Source organism: Scyliorhinus canicula, chromosome 7 (genome assembly GCF_902713615.1).
Source record: "Scyliorhinus canicula chromosome 7, sScyCan1.1, whole genome shotgun sequence".
In the NCBI taxonomy this organism is placed as follows: Eukaryota; Metazoa; Chordata; class Chondrichthyes; order Carcharhiniformes; family Scyliorhinidae; genus Scyliorhinus; species Scyliorhinus canicula.
In genome coordinates, this window is record NC_052152.1 from 168,439,342 (window position 1) to 168,458,371 (window position 19,030).

Sequence of the window (19,030 nt, forward strand, 5' to 3'; positions counted from 1 at the left end):
TTGGGTCATTGTCTGTGTGGAGTCTGCAGGTTCTTCCTGTGTCTGCGTGGGTTTCCTCCGGGTGCTCTGGTTTCTCCCACAAGTCCCGAAAGGCATGCTGTTAGGTGAATTGGACATTCTGAATTCTCCCTCTGTGTAGCCAAACAGGTGCCAAAGTGTGGCTACTAGGGGATTTTCACTTCATTGCAGTGTTAATGTAAGCCTGCTTGTGACAATAATAAAGATTATTATTATGATGATGATGTTTCTGAAACATAGATACTGAAAGAGTTCAAATGCTGAGGAGCTTATTTATCAGACATGGTTGCTAAGCCAGTGTCAACAGCAATTGCACATAGTTACTGCTGCAACAACTGAACATCCTTTTAGGTTCCCTGGATTTTATGATGCTGTTGTTGGAAATTAAACTATTCGCCAGTCAAGGTTCTTCAATAGTACCGTTAAAATCTTTTGAAAGCCAGAATTAAACCATTGGTCCTATACATTGTGCACTAATGCCTGAAAGGAAAGCACCAAACTGTCCACGGCATGAGAAAATAGGAATGTTTAGTACTGGAAAATATTATTGTGAAGCACCACAGCATCTCCCAAGTTTTAAAAACACCAAATTTCAAAGACAAAATTGCAAGATAAATGCTTAAATGGTGACAGTAATCAATTTATTGAGCAATGCCACTCTAAATCTGCATGGACAAGAACAGTGGCTACCGCCTTCTGAATTAGGTGTCCTGGAGGGAGGGGTCCATCTTTCAGTTTCAGAATGCTCATGGAGATCCATCTTCATTTTCAGGCAATCTACCTTCTTTCTTCAATAACATAATCCGGAAGACACTACAAAGTTTGTCGCATTTCCACCTCAGATCTCCTCTTGGAAGAACATAAACTTTGAAGGTGAGATTCATGGTTGTTTTTCATCAACGTTATCTATTCACCAGCAAAAAAACATTAAAATGTAAAGCTAATTGTATTTGGAGCTTGATTTAAAAGGATTCAAGTTGATATAAAAAATGCTTTGATGATCTAATGGGTAAATATATTACCTGGGTTGATACTTACCCAAACAGGACAGAAATTCCCTGAATGATAGTACAATAGCTTTGTGCATACTGGGCAAGATCAGAATCAAGATCAACAATGAAAGCTGGCAGTCAAATATCAGACTACTGCAGTAACTAATTGTGCAAGAGAGATCAGGAAAGTCCCAAATTCTGCAACTCTTAATATTGTTTTATAAAGATTCACATGTAGAATTAATCATTAAATTCCCTGTGTGGTTGTCCATACAGAAGTGTATTTGTGAGTTTATTAATATTTTATATTTTATCTACCTGGACTAACTAAGGACCAGACAGACAGAATATATATCTGAACTGCTAAAAAAAAACTTTCCCAAATTATTACTGTAATAAACATAAGCCCCGCAATCAAATGTTTAAAATTCTAACTATATAGTAATTAATCAGTTATTGTAGAAAACGGTGGGACTAATCTACATCAGTTCAGCATTATGAGTAATGCGCTTTTTCATTATAAAACAGAGTTCTCCAGTGAAAAGGCAGACACATGAATAGTCTCAATGGGCGTGAACCTTTGCAAATCAACCCATGTACAAACAAAAGGTCTGGCACGTGTGCTGTGACCCAAAGGCTAGAGTGTCTGGTCTGTCTCAGCTCTAAAATTCTGCATTGCTAAACATATTGCACCTTTCTGGGGGGAGCTTTCATGGCAGCTGGCAGTCTGGAAATAAGCCAGACACGAGCCAGAGTACAGACTGAGTTTGAGAGGACCATTATCAACATGTATTAAAGTGCAGCTGTCAACAGACAAAAGGTAACTCCCTAGTTTATAATTACAATGACATCCGTAAATCTCCATCTGCCAGGGCTACAGCAGTCAATGGTCATCCAGTGCATAACCTAAATCTTGACCTCCAACCCAATGAGCATGCCTATTTCATATCAGCTGACAAGCGGAGAGGGTACTCTTTCTGAGGCAGTTACATGCTGAATGCAATAAAGCTGTTTAAATTTTCATGAGGCATATGACATAACATATGTTAGCACATGCTGTGATTGTATTGGGGCGTTGAGTTGTCTTTTCAAAATGGAAAATTAATGGCACAGGACAATATGTGTTAAGAATGGTTTTCTGAATTTATCACACATAAACTGATATTAAAACATAGTGGATTCATTTTGAAAACACTTCATTCTATGATAAGAACTACATTTTCATTGAAACTATTTAATAATTAAATCATCTTTCATAATACCCACAGAAAATCTTGCAATGCTTTAAGCATAGTTCTGTCTATAATACTACATTGTTCTTGCATTTATAAATAATGAATTCCATTGTTGGCATAGCCAAATGATAAATTAAATTAAATTAGCACAGAAACAAGAATTTTGTAAAACAATTTTGAAAGTAAGTAAAATGCTAAAGTATATATCCAGAATGATAGAGTGCAAGTCCACAGAATAGGATTTCAGAATTCATACTCCAATAACAATTATGCCTTGAAAATATACTGTACAAATAATAGATAGTAAACACAATAGCCCTATCTGAGCTAATAGTGAGAGTTCTGCCATGACATCTATACACTGTTCTAGAAAAGGATGATTGAAAAATGGGTTCTCTACATTTACAATTGTGCCTTCTGCAAAAGAAAGTCATGTAATACCAAACGTGGTGACCAGCTTTATGGATAAAAGTAGCTCAGTTCACTTTGTTCATTTGGAATTTTGATTAAATGCCCCACAAAAGGCTGCAATGCAAGATGGAATTCTGTAGGATAAGGAATTATTTGTGTTCTAATCGACAGGATGGTAATGATAGCAGCTCCACATGGAAACTGATTGATACAGATGGAGGGTAATGTTTAGTGCTGGTGTTAGATATCTGGAGGAGAAAAAAGGACTACAGTCTTATCCAGATGCAATAGAGAAATGGGCATGCCTCATCAGATTGTATAAATATAGTGCGATGCACATTGTTAGGGGGAATGCCAATCCTGTGTATACCATGTTGAGCTCTTCTCCAATGTCTGGTAAAATGTGTGTTAAAGTGTATTAATCTGAGGCAAGATTACTAAAAATATCAGGAGTAAAGCATCCTGTAGCATTATGTTGCAGGAACAGTTGCTAAATGATTCAATCCTATCTGTCATTTCCAGCCATCGAAACACCAAATGGCAAGATGAATACAGTTGCTTTTAGTTTCTAAATCCACTCTACAGTCAACAAGTAAGTAAAACCTATTTCAACACATTCTTTTTTTAATTATCAAATGGGTCTGTTCATCACCAGTCTTATGAAACTTGTGTTGAAAAACTGCCTGGTACCCACTCTACCTCCATTGATGAAAAAAGGCCAGAGGGTAAACTGTGCAATCTAATATCAGTTGTAGTTAAACTGCCAGAATCAATGGTTCAAAATCAAATTGGTAAACATTATGAAAATACATAAGGTCCGAAGTCAGTTAGGACAGATTTGCTAAAGGCCAGAAATGTTTAACATAAAAACCATGGTGACAGTGCAGTGTAGATTCAGTAGCATGATGCAAGGGATAAGAAACTATAGTTACAATAAGAGACTTGGGGCGTGATTAAAAGGCCTCGTCTCACCTGATTTGGTGTTGGGACGAGGCCGTTGAATCTCACAAGATCCTCTTGCGAGATTTGTGACGCTCGAATCGTGACCCAGATCTGCATATTTTAATGAGTTATTAGGCTCATTTAAATATGTGTTCACGGGATTCTCCCGGTGCCTGGGAGACCTCGCCAGGGTGCCATTTAGTATTGGTTTCCACAAGTGTGGACCAGTCGTAATGGCACCTGGAGGGATCTCCTAGGCCATTAGATAGTCCTGGGTGGTCGGGGACAGGGCAAGGTAGCAGTCTGGCACTCGCTCTGGCACCCGGGAGTCTTAGCACTGCCAGCCTAACACCCTGGCAGTGACACCCGGGCACCCTGGCCGTGCTACAATGGCATTTCCAGGGTGCAAGGGTGGGACTTTCACGTGGCTAGGGGCACCGTCAGGGTGACAGGATGGCAGTGTCAGCGTGCCCACATAACAGGCTTGCACTACCAGGGATAGGGCATAGGTGCCATCCCAGGTGGAGGGGGCGTGAAGATGTGGTTCCGGGGCTCACCCTGAGGTTGGGGGGTTCGAAAAGGAGAGTGAAGGAGAGGTGGGGGGGGGGGGGGGGGGGGGGAAGAGAAATATCGGGTACGGGATTCTTCGAAATCCTGGCCAAGTGTTGACTCCGGCATAAACACCGGAGTGGTGTACGCCGGCTTCAAAGGGCCTCCTGGCCCAGCAATTCAGCGGTCTTCAGGGGGCCAGCACAGCGCCGGAGTGCTGCGCACTGCTCTGGTGCTGAAAAGCGGCCCTGTACGGCCGGCGCGGGTCCGCGCATGCGCGCGACGGCCATATCTGGGCCGGCGCATGCACGTGGTTGCCGTCTCCGCGCCGGCGCTGAGCAACATCTCAGAGACCTACAGTGGGCCCGCGCGGAAGGATGTAGGCTCCCTCCAGATCGCGGGTGCCCACCAATTGGAAACCTCCGATCATGGGCCTGGACCCTGCATAGACCCCCCACCGGAGTCAGAACCCCCGCACCAGGACGTCCACCGCGGCCGCGGGTCTGAGCTCCAGTAGATGGTACCAATTGGAACCACGCTTGCGGGACTTGGTGGATCTCGGCGGGGAGTTCGGCCGGCCGCCCGCGGAGAATTGCCGTGGGTGCCTCTTTCAGCGGCCCCCGACCGGCGCCGCGGTTACCGCGCAGGCGTGATTGCCGCCGATTCTCCAGTCGCCAGAGAATCGCATGACGGGAATTTCCCGCATCCCGGCATTTCTCCAACCCGGCATGGGCTTGGAGAATCCCGCCCCGGGGCTCTCTGATCTGTGAGAAGCCTTTCCTGTGGCATCGGCGGAGAGGAACTCTCCAAGGCCAAAAAAACACAAAGTTCCGTTGAATAGCAGGATGTTTCTCGGTGCTGCTGTCGAGAAATGCCCCGGGGCAGCAGGGTAGCATGGTGGTTAGCATAAATGCTTCGCAGCTCCAGGGTCCCAGGTTCGATTCCCGGCTGGGTCACTGTCTGTGTGGAGTCTGCACATCCTCCCCCTGTGTGCGTGGGTTTCCTCCGGGTGCTCCGGTTTCCTCCCACAGTCCAAAGATGTGCGGGTTAGGTGGATTGGCCATGCTAAATTGCCCGTAGTGTCCTAATTAAAGTAAGGTTAAGGGGGGGGTTGTTGGGTTACGGGTATAGGGTGGATACGTGGGTTTGAGTAGGGTGATCATGGCTCGGCACAACATTGAGGGCCGAAGGGCCTGTTCTGTGCTGTACTGTTCTATGTTCTATGTTCTAAACACGCCCAAAATCGGACATAGATTTTTTTCCATTCAATCGTGCCCTTGGAGTATTGGGATTATCTCCTTTGAAACTGAAGAAGAAATTTGATTGAGTTTTATGAAAGGTTTTGGTTGAATGAATAAGGAAAAAAAAGTATTTCCTCTAATTGGATGCCAAGGTGAATTATCAATTTAAAATATCATGACAGGAATGAGGAATGAAGTTCAGAGAGATTTATTCACACACAGCACTTTTAGAGCATAGAATGCTTTGTCAAAACAGCGAAAACCTGATAAATATTGAAGCCGAGGAAAGCACAACTGAATCTGGAGACAGTAGGTAGGTAGGATTATTTTTGGTTTGCTCTGGTAAACAGCCAGCGCAAAGCTAAGATTGACGGTCTTCCTCTACACTCTGAACTCTAACATTACATTCCTTTGCAAATCGTAAAATTATGAGAATTTTTTTCAACACTTGTGATGCACACTAGAATTTTGAACACAAAATTGTGGGGGCGATTCTCCAGCCTCATTACACCAGATGCAAATCCCGCTATGTCGGCACAATACAGGATCTGCGCCGGGTGCCAAACCATCCATGATACTCTCGGCCCACTGCAGCTGGCATAATCCGTTTCAGCTCAGCACATACTTAAACCATCATTAAAATATTTAAACCATCAGGCACGATCCTCCCAAAGGGGAACAAAGTTCCAGAGCGAACGCGTTTAGCCGTGTGTTTCACGGCACTCGCAGTGCCAAGAAAAACATGGCTATACAACGCGACTAGCTGTGAATAAGTAGCCCAAACGAAGAATACGCAGCCGAGGCCACACATAAACTCCGGCCTCGCCCCAGCCCGAATGCAACATGGGAGTGGCCCCAACCCACCAACACCCATACAGGGCAACCCCAGCCCTATTATGCGCACACAGAAAATGCCAGCTTGGCACCTTAGCAGTGCCAACCTGGCAACTTGGCAGTACCAGTATGCCAGGCTGGCTCTTCCAGGGTTCCCAGGTGGCATCAGCAGTGCCAGAGCACCACCCTGCCCACAGGGCATACAGATGGGGGGGGGGGGGGGTGGCGCCAAGCCCCTTCCCCGCTGTCTGGCGGGGCGCAAACAATCCGAGGCGGGCCTAGCCCCTGAAGGTGCGGAGGATTCTGCACCTTTGGGGCGGCCCGACGTGGGAGTGGCTCACGCCATTCTTTGGTGCCAGGACCCCCCCGCCCCGCCGGGTAGGGGAGAATCCCACCCAGGGGTCTCAGATCCCCTTGGAGAACTCCATGAGTGCTGTTTCATCTGTTCCCAATTGTGGGGACCAGCAGCAAACGGCATTTGCCTGAAGTCCCTCAGATGAACGGGTTGAATCCCAAGGGTTCAGGAACCTTGGGAATCTGCACATTAGAGTAATGCGCATGCCAGCTGTCGATGCCACCTGGGCACCTTGGCAGTGCCAGGCTGGCACCCAGGTGGCACTGCCAGGGTACCAAACTGACACTGCTGAGGTGCCAGGCTGACACTGCCAAGGTGCCCAGGTGTCACTCGCAGTGCCAGGGCACCAGCCTGCTAAAGGGTATGCAACGGGGGCTTCCATTCCCTGGGAGACCCCCACTAGTGCCGTTCATGAGGGTCCCCGTTTGTGGCCCCCATTTGTGACCAGTACAAAATAGCGTTCGCCCGAGATCTCCGAGGCAAAGAGGGTGAATCCCAAAGCCTCAGGTGCCTTAGGAACCTCCATATTAGAGTGAGATTAGCTGTCCCACTCTAATATGTAGATTTTCCAAAAAGTGATCCACCCACAATGGGCGGGATTTATATCGCAATGCCCCACGAGATTGTATTGGATCTTGCGAGGCATTGCGAGCTGGGTATATCCCGGGCGCAGGGTCAATCGGCTTCTATTGGCCACGCTGCCCCGCGGGCTGCTTTTCGGGCGCAGCATGGCCATTGGATCACGCTGGAAGTCTAAATCAGGGGTAACGAGCATGAATGTGAATACATGGAGTGTGGTTAATCCGATTGATGATTTACAGGCACAAACTGACAAGTAGAAATTTGATGTTGTGGCTAGACCTGCTCAATGAAGAGTTAAATATTCCTGGATACAAGGGGCTGGATTCTCCATCCCCCCATTGGAGAATCCCCGGGGGCAAAGTGAATCCCGCCCTGCCGCTCCGACGCCGGCTGCCGGGATTCCCGCCGCCGGTTGGTGCGGTCCTCGTGGGGGGCGCGGGGGGATCTGGCCCCAGGGGGTTGGCCTGGCCCGCGATCGGGGCCCACCCACAGCAGGCCTGTGCCGTGGGGGCACTCCTCCTTCCTTCCGCGCCGGCTTCTGCAGGGCTCCACCAGCGCAGAGAAGAAACCCCCAGCGCATGCGCAAGAACACGCTGGCGGTTCTGCGCATGCGCGAGACCACTCCGGCCCTTTGGCACCGGTTGCCGCGGCGCCAACCCCTCCGCCGGCGGCTTAGCCCCCGGAAGTGCGGAGGATTCCGCAACTTCCGGGTGGCCCAACACCAGAGTTGTTCGCACCATTCTTGGCGCCGGTGTCGGGCCATCCTGCCGATTGCGGGAGAATCCCGCCCAAGGTTTTCATGAAAGATAGGAAAGGAAGAAAAGGGGCAGGAATGGCAGTACTGATTAAGATGTGGAGATGCCGGCGTTGGACTGGGGTGAGCACAGTAAGAAGTCTTACAACACCAGGTTAAAGTCCAACAGGTTTGTTTCAAACACGAGCTTTCGGAGCACGGCTCCTTCTTCAGGTGAGGGGGGGAGGGGGGCGTGAGGGGGGGAGGGGGGCGTGAGGGGGGGGGGGGGGCGTGAGGGGGGCGTGAGGGGGGGGAGGGGGCGTGAGGGGGGGAGGGGGCGTGAGGGGGGGAGGGGGCGTGAGGGGGGGACGGGGGGGGAGGGGGCGTGAGGGGGGGAGGGGGTGTGAGGGGGGGACGGGGGGAGGGGGCGTGAGGGGGGGACGGGGGGGAAGGGGAACATTGTTGGAGAGAGAAAGAAAGAAAGAAAGGATCCAGAGGGGTTGAGAGCAGATTCTATGAAACAAGAGTTAAGGAACAGAAAGGTGTAATTACCTTGCTCGGTGTAGTCTATAGGCTACCAACTAATGGAATGGATGTAGAAGAACAAATTTGAAATAAGAAAATACAAAGATAGCAGCAAGAATTGTAGGGTAATTATAATGGGGGATGATAATTATCCAAACCTAGACTGGGACAGAAATAATGTGAAGGTTAGAGAGGGGAGAGAGTTCCTGTATTGTGTTCACAAACATTTCCTAAAGCAGTGTGTTTCCAGTCCAACAGGAGGGAAGGCACAGCTAGACCTGGTTCTTTGGAATGAGGTGGGCCAAGTGGATCAAATATCAGTGGGAGAACATTTAGGGAACAGAGATTGTTGTATCATAAGCTTTGGTTGGCTCTGGAAAAAGGCAAAGAACAATAGAGTAAGAATAATTAACTGGGGATAGCCAACTTAATAGGGTAAAAATGGACATGGGCAGAATTAATTGAAATCAATAATTGGGAGGAAAAACGATAGCATTACATTGGGGGAAGTGAAAGATGCAAAAAAGGGAACTAAAAGGGAGTATGAAAAGAGACTGGCCGCTAAAATAAATGGGAATCCCAAAGTCTTCTATTGGGACATTAATAGTAAAAAGGTGGTAAAGGAGGAGTAGGGTCTGTGAGGGACCGAAAGAGGGTGTATGCATGGAGGCAGGGGTAATTGCTAAGAAACTAAATAATAATTTGCAACTCTCTTTACCAAGGAAATAGATGCAACCCAGGCCACAATGATAGAGAAGACAATTAATACACTACAAGAATTTAAACTGGATCAGAAAGACATAGTCTATCTGCACCTAAAGTCAATTAAGTACCTTGGACTTGGGTGGTGCTAGAAGATAGAAGAATTGAAAACCTTGTATCTTGGTCAAAATAAATAAGCCCAGCAACTACAGGTCAGTTAGTTAAACATTTGTAGTTGGGTAACTTCCTGAAACAATAATTTGGGATAAAATTAATAGTCACATGGACAAATATGGATTAGTTAAGTAAAGCCCAACACAGATTTGTTAAGGGAAAATCATATTTGACCCAACTTTCTGGAGCTTTTGAAGCGATAACAGGGACGGTTGATGAAGGCAATGTTGTTGATGTGGTGTGTAGGGACTTCCGAAAGGAATTTGATACAGCGCCACACAACAGACATGAGCAAAGCTAAAACTCATTAAGTAAAAAGGAAAGTAGCAACATTGGTGCAATATTGGCTGAGTGACAGGAAACAGAATAGTGATTAATTGCTTCTCAGACCAGAGGAAGGTTTGTAGTGGAGTTCCCCGGGGATCAACCTTGGCAGCTTCCTTTTCCTGATATATATTGATGGCATAGATCTCAATGTACAGGTCACAATTGCATAATTTGCCGATGATGCAAAATTTGGAAGCAACTGTGAGGAAGACAGAGTAGAATTTCAAAAAGGACAGGACGAGTTGGGGAATGGCTAGACAAGTGGCAGGAATCAATGACACATAGAAAAATACCCGAAGTCTTTGGCCCTTGGCTGCCTAATAATTACCAAGTTTGAAAGTTGAAACACAATTACTGATTATTTTTAACAAGAATAATTATGAAATACACAGCAGATACAGTTGGTTAGATATTACCTGCTACTTTAACTTGCATACCAAACAGACAACACAGAGGAGTGGAAAAGGGGGAAAAACAAAAGTGGAACAGAAAAGAGTCATTGTTTCAGATGATGGTTCTAGCATGCTTACAGATTGCAGTCTTAGTGTTGCAGCCCATACTGGTTTTCCTGCAGTTTTTAAAAACATCGTACTTTCCTGAAGAGGCAGAAACTTTGTTTCCTCAAACCTTGCCTTCAGTTTGTGTTTTGTCTTCAAGCCTTTGTTGTGTAGAAAAAGTAGCACTCACAGGCAGTGTCTTGTTGGAGAGACACTTTATTCCGCATCAAACTTGGCCTTCAGCTCAAAGTTTGCATTCAGGCCTCTATCTCCCTGTAGAGAGGGTTAGTGGGTACTGCCTTTGCCATTCAGGAGAGAGATGTACTATATCTGGATTCTATCTGCACACAGAGTCATCCAGGCACTCTGCCAGTTCAGAAACACAGCCATTCTGGAGACAAACAGTGAGAAGCTCTCTAAGCAGCCAGGAGTAAAACTGAAACCAAACTGAAAACATTCCAGTGGGATCAGTTCCAATCACCACTTGTTACCGGGACGAGCACAGCCTTTTGGGCTATTTCATTGGCCATCAGCCAAATCAATCAAACCAAGAACCAGTCAATCTCTGTCATAGGTGCCAGTGAATCAACAACTCCAGTCCAAACCAGTGCAGTCTTCTATTTGAATTAAAGGCACAGGCCACTTGCCTTAAAGGCACATGCCCATTAATCATCCATGAATCAAAAAAGTAACAGCAAAAAATAAAAGAAAAGGGAAATAAGGGAATAAACTGGAAATAAGAGAATTACACTAGGCCTTATTAATAGAAGTAAGAGCAAGAATGTTATGTTGAGCTTGTATGCGATATTAGTTCGGCCTCCGTGTCCTGTTCTGCGCACCAGACTTTGGAAAATGTGTGAAGGCATTTGAGATAGTGAAGAAAATATTCACAAGAATCGTACCAGGGATAAGGAACTTCAGTTACGAAGATAAATGGTAGACTTTGGGACTGTTTTCCTTGGAAAAGAGGAGGCTGAGTGGAGATGTGATAGAGGTATTCAGAAGCATGAAGGAACTGGAAAATGTAGATAGGGTCAGAGAGAAACTGTTATCACATGTGCAAAAATCAAGGACGAGAGGACACAGCAGCATCCTGGTAAATCTCCTTTGCACCCTTTCTAATGATTCCACATCCTTCCTATAATGAGGTGACCAGAACAGCACACAATACTCCAAATGTGGTCTCACCAGGGTCATGTATAGTTGCAGCATAACCCCGCAGCTCTTAAACTCAAGCCCCCTGTTAATAAACGCTAACTCACTATAAGCCTTCTTCATGGCTCTATCCACTTGAGTGGCAACCTTCAGAGATCTGTGGACATGAACTCCAAGATCTCTCTGTTCCTCCACATTCCTCAGAACCCTGCTGTTGACCCTGTAATCCACATTCAAATTTTTTCTACCAAAATGAATCACCTTGCACTTATCAGGGTTAAACTCCATCTGCCATTTTTCGGCCCAGCTCTGCATCCTATGATTAATAAAAATGTTGAAGAAGTGATCAAGATCTGAAAGCTAAATTAGGCTATCTGTAAAAATGGGATCCAGAAAATAGTATGGATATGGGGAGAAACATTAATATGATGGGAAAAATAGAGATGAGTGGCATGAGATGGGGCAAAATGCGTTCAGGTACTGGTTGAAGGTTGAGTATGAGGAGTTGTACATTGCAGAAATTGTGTAAGGGTGGAAAGGACAAGACTTTGGTGAGGAATGTATTTCCTTTTTAATCAGTGTCTTTTTAATAAGTGGTTAGGAGTAATTTAACTCCGTCATCTCTATGCATAAACTGCATGTACCAGCCTGTTCAAAGTTGGTAAAGTCAACATGCTGGCACAAATCGACATCAAGGCCCTGTAATCTAGGTTTGTTTTATTTAAATAGGCCCTTCCCAGGCAGATTTTCGTTGCAGTGAGGGACACAAAGAATGTATTTTGCTCCATTTGCATTGCCTAGATATGTTTACACAGTAATTAAAACCGTGAATGAAATGAAAAAACAAATGCTAATGAGATCATGTTTCAGATGAATAGATTGGTGAATCAAGCTGCATTACTCTTGCCCTACAGCAAAACATTGTTTATATTCTGCTTAGAAATATCAATCTGCGCATGGTCCCTTATTAACTCCTTTGGAATTTACTGCTTTATATTTTAGCTTGGAAATAGCTGTGAACAATATTGTGCATTTAGGTTACTAGTTTTGGTTATATTTCTCCACTATTTATATCAGGAAATATATTACTTGTTTGTTCTGAGAGTTATCATCTTCATGAAAATAACAGTAACTATTTGTACAGTAATGTCACTCAGTCATTTCCAAACATTCATGATGAGATTTAGTGAGCTATCTCCTTCCCAAAGTCCTGAGGGTTTTGGCAAAGGTTGGTATGATGACCGGTACAGGCTTGGAGGGCTGAAGTGCCTGTTCCTGTGCTGTATTGTTCTTTGTTCTTTGTTCTCCTTTATTCAAATATCTATACATTTTTAAATCTGGGTCATTTGTCGCCTTTCAATGTTTCATTATATAACTATTGAACACCCTACCACCATGAGATGATTATAAAATGTTATTGGCTTGTTACAATAATGTAGTGTATTAGGTGCCAGAGATTCTTACAGAAAATCTATTATTTTGGTATATTTACATTTGAATTTGCCCTTACCGTCACTAATGACAGAGAATTATTTATTTAGCTGGCACTGGAGAGCGAAATGTCCCTAGATCATGACGGGTGGACCTGCAAATCAGATCTGGTCTCTGGTCTTCAGTGCACCACCTTCTCCTTCTACTTTGCTTTCAACATCCACTCCTCTGCATTTCAAAGCCTACCTTCTGCCAGCTACTCTAATCTCTTCTTACACATTGTCAGCAGGTCAGAAGCTGCAAATTCTGCAGCGACTAACCCATCTCTTGTCCATCATCTACAAGGCACAAGTCAGGAGTTTGATTGAATGCTCTCTAATAGCCTGAATGAGTGCAGCTCAAACAACATTCAAGAAGTTTGATAACATCCAGGACAAAACAATCCACTTGATTGACCCCCCCACCCCCATCCACCACCTTAAACATCCACTCCTTCCACAACCAACACACAATACCAGCAGTGTGTACCATATACAAGATGCACTGCGGAAACTCATCAAGGCTCCTGCAACAGCACCTTCCAAACTCACGACCTAGAAGTGCAAGAGCAATGGATGCATGGGAAAAGCACCACCTCCAAGTTTCCCTCCATGCCACACACCCATCTGACCTGGAACTATATCGCCATTCCTTCACTGTTGTTGGGTCAATATCCTGAAACTACCTCCCTAAAAGCATTGTGGATGTACCCTCACCACATGGACTGCAGTAGTTTAAGAAAGCAGCTCAAGGACAGTTAGGGATGTGCAATAAATGCTAGCCTAGCCGGCAACACCCATGTCCCGTGGAAGAATATTTTTTTAAATGTCTGATCATTTGTGAAGTGCTATGGGGCATTTTTCTATGCATTCCAATTATTCTGTTGGAATAATTTGAGTGGCAAAGGCAGGTCACCTCTGGAATAAATTCGACTTCCTTGTGCTAACAAAAATAACTCATGGGATCTGAATTTATATCCGCAGTGCCTACCTTGAGAACATTGCCAATGATTCCCATTTTGAGGTCACAAGAAAGTATTTCTTGAAAACTTGTTTTTTTTTACATTGATTCATTTTACATTACCTGGTGCACTCATTTTTGTTTTATTCAATGTGATTTACTGCCCCTTTTGGGCATGCCAGTCCCCATTTGTGAATTATCTCACAGAATAGAGCTACACACCCAGTCAATATCACTTGGGCTATTATACAATGGTTAGGAAATAGAGATTTACATTTGTATTTGTGGAATAAGTTATAGCTTTAAGTTTAAGCCTAAATCCTTTTCAGTTTTAGTTTCATTTTTAAAAGTTGCCTACAGTTTTTAGGTTGCATTGTAATGAGCTTTCACGGACCTAAAGCAAACAGAGGGTATAAAAAACTGGGCTGTTGCCTAATAACAGAGAGACCACAGGGGAACAGAAAGCAGTTTGAGTTCAGTTGAAAGAATATTACCCAGATTTAAGGAGCTTTTCACAGAATCTGCTGGGACACGACATGAAGGAAGCCTGTAGAGACCAGGTCCCAAACTAAAGAACAGTCACAGAAACCAGGGAATGGGATAGAAGAGAGTTCCAGGAAGATGGTGAAGTCAAGGAACAAGGACAGGGACCGAAAACAGGTACTGTTCAGTGAAGATTTGAGTGAAGAGCAGGGGGAGACTCCAAGTTAAAAAGGGCAAAGCTGCAGAAAGCAGAAGGAAAGTGAAGTGGGCTTCCAAGAAGCTGGAGATCTAAGGTGATCAGAAGGATATTGACTCTTTAATATAGACTGAGAAGCAGAGGTGCCCCGTTGGCACAGCTGGGTATCTGAGAGATTGTGTGGAAGACACAGCTTGAGTACACATGGTGATCCAGAAGAGAGGAATATTGGAAGGAAAGGTTGAACCCCTCAAGGTGGATCCTTGATGAAGACCTCCAAGATAAAGTGTTGTTTGGGAGTAGATTCCAAGGCATGTTCTTCAAGAATGTGGATTGTAAACCACCCTATGAAAGACAGAGCTTAAGTGAGACCAATCTGTTCACAGTGTAACAAGCGCCTGAGGGGTGGAATTAATGAGAAATCTGTAGAAACTGTTCTGCCACTTGGTTACAGAGTGAGCCTAACCTGACCACAGTTGCCTATTGGTTTACATGGACAGTGTACTGACTGAGATTATTAGAGTATAAAATAGATTGTGTAACTTGTGTTATCCTCACAAATCTATACATATCTGTGAAGGTATAGTTGGGGGTGTAGGATTGGGGAAGTTGTTAATCTTTTCTTGTTTAATAAACGTTTTACTCTTTTGTTAAAAGTTCATCAGCTGACTCCTGTGACTCTGTTCAGTAGCCTCCGTCCATATATAAAAACAAAAATAAAAGTTAGGATCTATCAAGCTCTGTTCCACCCTACAATCTGACTTGTCCGATAGTAACATCAGCGGGGATCATAACATAATCAAATTGGATGTAACTGAAGGAAATTGTAACAAGAACAATGTATGATGAACCTGTCTCTGGTAATTGTTGGGAATACAGAAAGGATATGAGGCCCTTTCCCTTTGCTGCTCTAATTAAATCAGAAATAGTTTAGCCTTAATGATAATACATAGAACATAGAACAGTACAGCACAGAACAGGCCCTTCGGCCCTCAATGTTGTGCCGAGCCATGATCACCCTACTCAAACCCACGTATCCACCCTATACCCGTAACCCAACAACCCCCCCTTAACCTTACTTTTATTAGGACACTAAGGGGCAATTTAGCACGGCCAATCCACCTAACCCGCACACCTTTGGACTGTGGGAGGAAACCGGAGCACCCGGAGGAAACCCACGCACACAGGGGGAGGACGTGCAGACTCCACACAGACAGTGACCCAGCCGGGAATCGAACCTGGGACCCTGGAGCTGTGAAGCATTTATGCTAACCACCATGCTACCCTGCTGATACACTTCACCATGATACACTTCACCAATTATGTTCTTACCCATCATTACTCTAGGGGGAGGTGGTGGCATTATGGTATTGCCAATTGAATAGTAATCCAGAGACCTAGGGCAATGATCTGGAGATTCTAGTTTGAATCCCACCATGGCACATATGGGAAATTTGAGTTCAATAAAAATCTGGAATTATAATGATAACTAATGTCCGTTAGGGAAGGATATCTGTCATTCTTACCTGGTCTGGCGAACATGTGACTCCTGATCCATAGCAATGTCATTGACCCTTAAATACCCATTCAAATAGAGGATAATTAAAAATAAATGCTGGCCCAGCCAGTTATACTCACATCCTGTGAATGAATTAAAAAAAACTTAACACACCAATTGAGAAGATTTAATCTGTTTGCAGCAATTGTATTCGGCAGTTTTTACATAATATCAGGCACTAAACCACCTCCATGGAGGGCAGGAAAAAAAGCACTCCTCGCAATGCTCCAGTGATAGTTGGTGAAATCTGCCTGGAACTGAACAAGGGCAATCTCACTTAGTGGCACGATGGAGGGGCAATGTTATAGGAACCTGATATGGTCAACAGCATGAAAGGCCGGAGAGATGGCGAGAAGGATGATGAGGGACAGTGCACTGTGTTCACAGTCACACAATGTTATTTACAACTTAATGGGATGTGTTAATATGGCGATTGGAGAGATTCGTGCAGAAAGTTACAGGAAAGCTTTGTATATACTTGGCAGGCAACAACACCTCCAAGAACTTCAAAGTTTGCTGAGGGATCATGGGTGTTATTTTTGAGGCGGCATTTTGAAAAGGAGGAGGGTATTGCCTGAGGAGTGGCATTTATTACATTGGTTAGCATGGGCAGCAAGAAGAGAAGAATTATGATCAGTTTAGTGAATTGGGGTCAAGAAAGTGGAAGGTGGGTCTTAGATGGTCTCAATCTTAATAACAAAGAAATCCTTATTAGCGGTGAGGCGAGAGAGAGAATGAGACTGAAAGGAATTAAAAACACAATTGATGGTGAAGAAAATGAGCCCGGGGTTATCTCTGCTGTCCAAGATGACCCTGGCATAATGACCAGTTTTTCAGAAGAGAGTAGGGGCTTGAGATGCTCCAGTGGTGATGTGTACAGGTACAGTGAAGTAAGTGCCTTTAGTAATTGAGGAAACAAAGATGGAGTCCACATCAAAGGAAATGGGGGCCAGGCTGAGACAGAACGTAAGAGAAAATGCTGGAAAATCTCAGCTAGTCTGGCAGCATCTGTAGAGAGAGAAAAGAGCTAATATTTCGAGCCGATGACTCTTTGTCAAATAATGTGTTTTATTGGGGACAAGGGCACCAAAAGTGGAGGTGGACGACTGTGCAGAACCAATGAAAAGTATGTCACTGATATGATGATGACCAGGTTGTTAATACTCCTTTGACAGTAAAGCTGTCAGTTTACTGCACTAGAATAATGTACATTTGGAAGCATTTCACTAGGTACATTGAATTATTTTCCCACAGCCTAATGTATCCACCCTCCACCCTAGTTCAATAAGTAATGGTTCAATTTACATGAACTGTGACGTTGCCTTGCAAATTGCTCTGGATTCTGGTTGTGGGCAGGTATTCAGGTGCAGATGTGACAGCTGCTCCGCTTTTGTGCTGCTGCCCTGTTTATTCTGTATTTCATAATTTGCATTTAGATCATCAGCCTCCAGGCACATCCTATTCGGCCCCTCTCATAATGCGGAAAAGGGATGAGTTGTCCCTGTGGCTTGGCCGACACCCATGCATTGTGTCAATCGGACCACAAGCGGATCACTAACCTCCCTAAAATAACAGAACAAGGCTCAGATGTGTTTTTTTGGGGCTCTCTGTCTTCTTTGAGGCGAAGTACACACAATCTCGATCCTCTTCCCCTTAACTAATTTGGCGTATTTTCATGGTGATGTTAGTGGGATAATTATTGAGGTTCCTGGCCCGGATGTGTGTGTGTGTTCCTTGGGTTTCTGAGGTTTGGGGAGCAGCTTCCCCGCAATCCGGCACAATTGAAGTTGGATTGGACAATCGGCAGCTCCTACAACGTGAGGGCGGCCCCTGGGGTTGAGGAACGCCTTGCTCATGTTGGCTTCGAGACGCTGTGATTGAACCCAAGCACCCCATGCTAACATGTACTGTTCAATTAAAATCTCATAAAAGTACTTTTCAGAGCTCGACCTCCCCAGTTTGAAATGGAATGGGAAAAAGGCGGGAAGGGAGGGATTGTATCAAGTGCACACACAAGAAATAGCCTAATAAAGGTCTGGGACGAAGAGATTGAAAGAAAACCAGAAGGGAAGTAGATGGGGTGAAGGGGAGGGATTGAATGAAGGGACTCCGCGGTGTATTATTCCTGCATCATAATAACACTGATCCCATTGACAACCGTTCTGTTTTTGTCTTTCACATTTTGAATGGTGGGGTGGGGTGGGCTGCGATGGGCCGGGTGTGCCCATGCAAATATTTTGCAACTTATCTCGTACGTTTGAACGCTGCAGATTCCAAGCTGGAGGCTGTGAGCCTCTGCGAGCGTGAAAGGGTTAACCTTTGTTGCTGTCCCGCCCACGGAATTACAGGAAATGAGTTCTTTGTCAGACGAGTGCAAATGAAACCAGTCCAGACAAGGTGACAGGGCTGGAGAAGTGGCTGGCGAGAAGGGTGAGGTGATCCTTCGCTTCAAGTTTGTACAACCAAGACCACGTTCTCACTGCTCCGCAGACAGCAGAAAGAGAGCCATTCGCAGGTAGGTTTACGTGTAACAAACTGCAGGCTTTCGCCCTGTTTTGTACCTATCGGACTGGAGGACCGAAGGTAAGTTTGGGAACTGTTTAAATTCAAACGTTGACGCTGCACAAAAGTGTTACATTTGAAGTTACTTTTTAACCTCGTCTTTCGGTTTTTTTGCCCCCCCCCCCCCCCCCCATTACTATGAGGGATGCGGAAGGGGAAACTTGGATAGGGACATTTCCAGAGGCACCCTTTCGCTTTCTCACCCAGATCCTTGTTCTTTCCTGGACAGTGAGGCTATTGAACTACAGGAACCACCAAACCCAACCGCTCTCTCATTCGGGCAGATTCCTTCCGTGTGCTGGGTGTATACGCGATTGTAAACGCCTTCTTTTTAAATGCATTCGGAATTATACCGATCCAGTGCACAGATAAAACATTTCCCTCCGCTGTCTGCTGAAAACTCTCCGTGACCCCTGAGCGATTTTCTGCAATTGAACTGAGCTCTCTCTGCGAATCCTCCCGCGGCAAGAAATAAATGTGTTTGCTTCTGGCTGTGACTTGTTACAAGTAGGTGGATACGTGGTTTGCT

General features: G+C 45.0%; 1 protein-coding gene and 1 long non-coding RNA gene across 6 annotated transcripts in view; one reads left to right on the forward strand and one right to left on the reverse strand.

Moving 5' to 3' along the window:
• Window positions 1-642: 642 nt before the first annotated feature.
• Window positions 643-18,787, reverse strand: LOC119969524. The gene is made up of 2 exons (XR_005461391.1): window positions 18,705-18,787; window positions 643-924 (listed from the first exon to the last, which is right to left on the reverse strand). It is a non-coding gene; the product is annotated as an uncharacterized LOC119969524 (long non-coding RNA).
• The window catches only part of LOC119969523 (protein FAM110B-like), a 30,995-nt gene continuing 15,151 nt past the window's right edge, over window positions 3,187-19,030 (forward strand). For 4 of the 5 annotated variants that reach the window (XM_038803230.1, XM_038803232.1, XM_038803229.1 and 1 more), the window contains exon 1: window positions 18,169-18,454. The gene's annotated coding sequence lies outside the window, so the exon portion shown is untranslated. Of the gene's footprint in view, window positions 3,249-18,168; window positions 18,455-19,030 lie in introns of those variants that run through there. The other variant, XM_038803233.1, reaches the window with a different exon arrangement.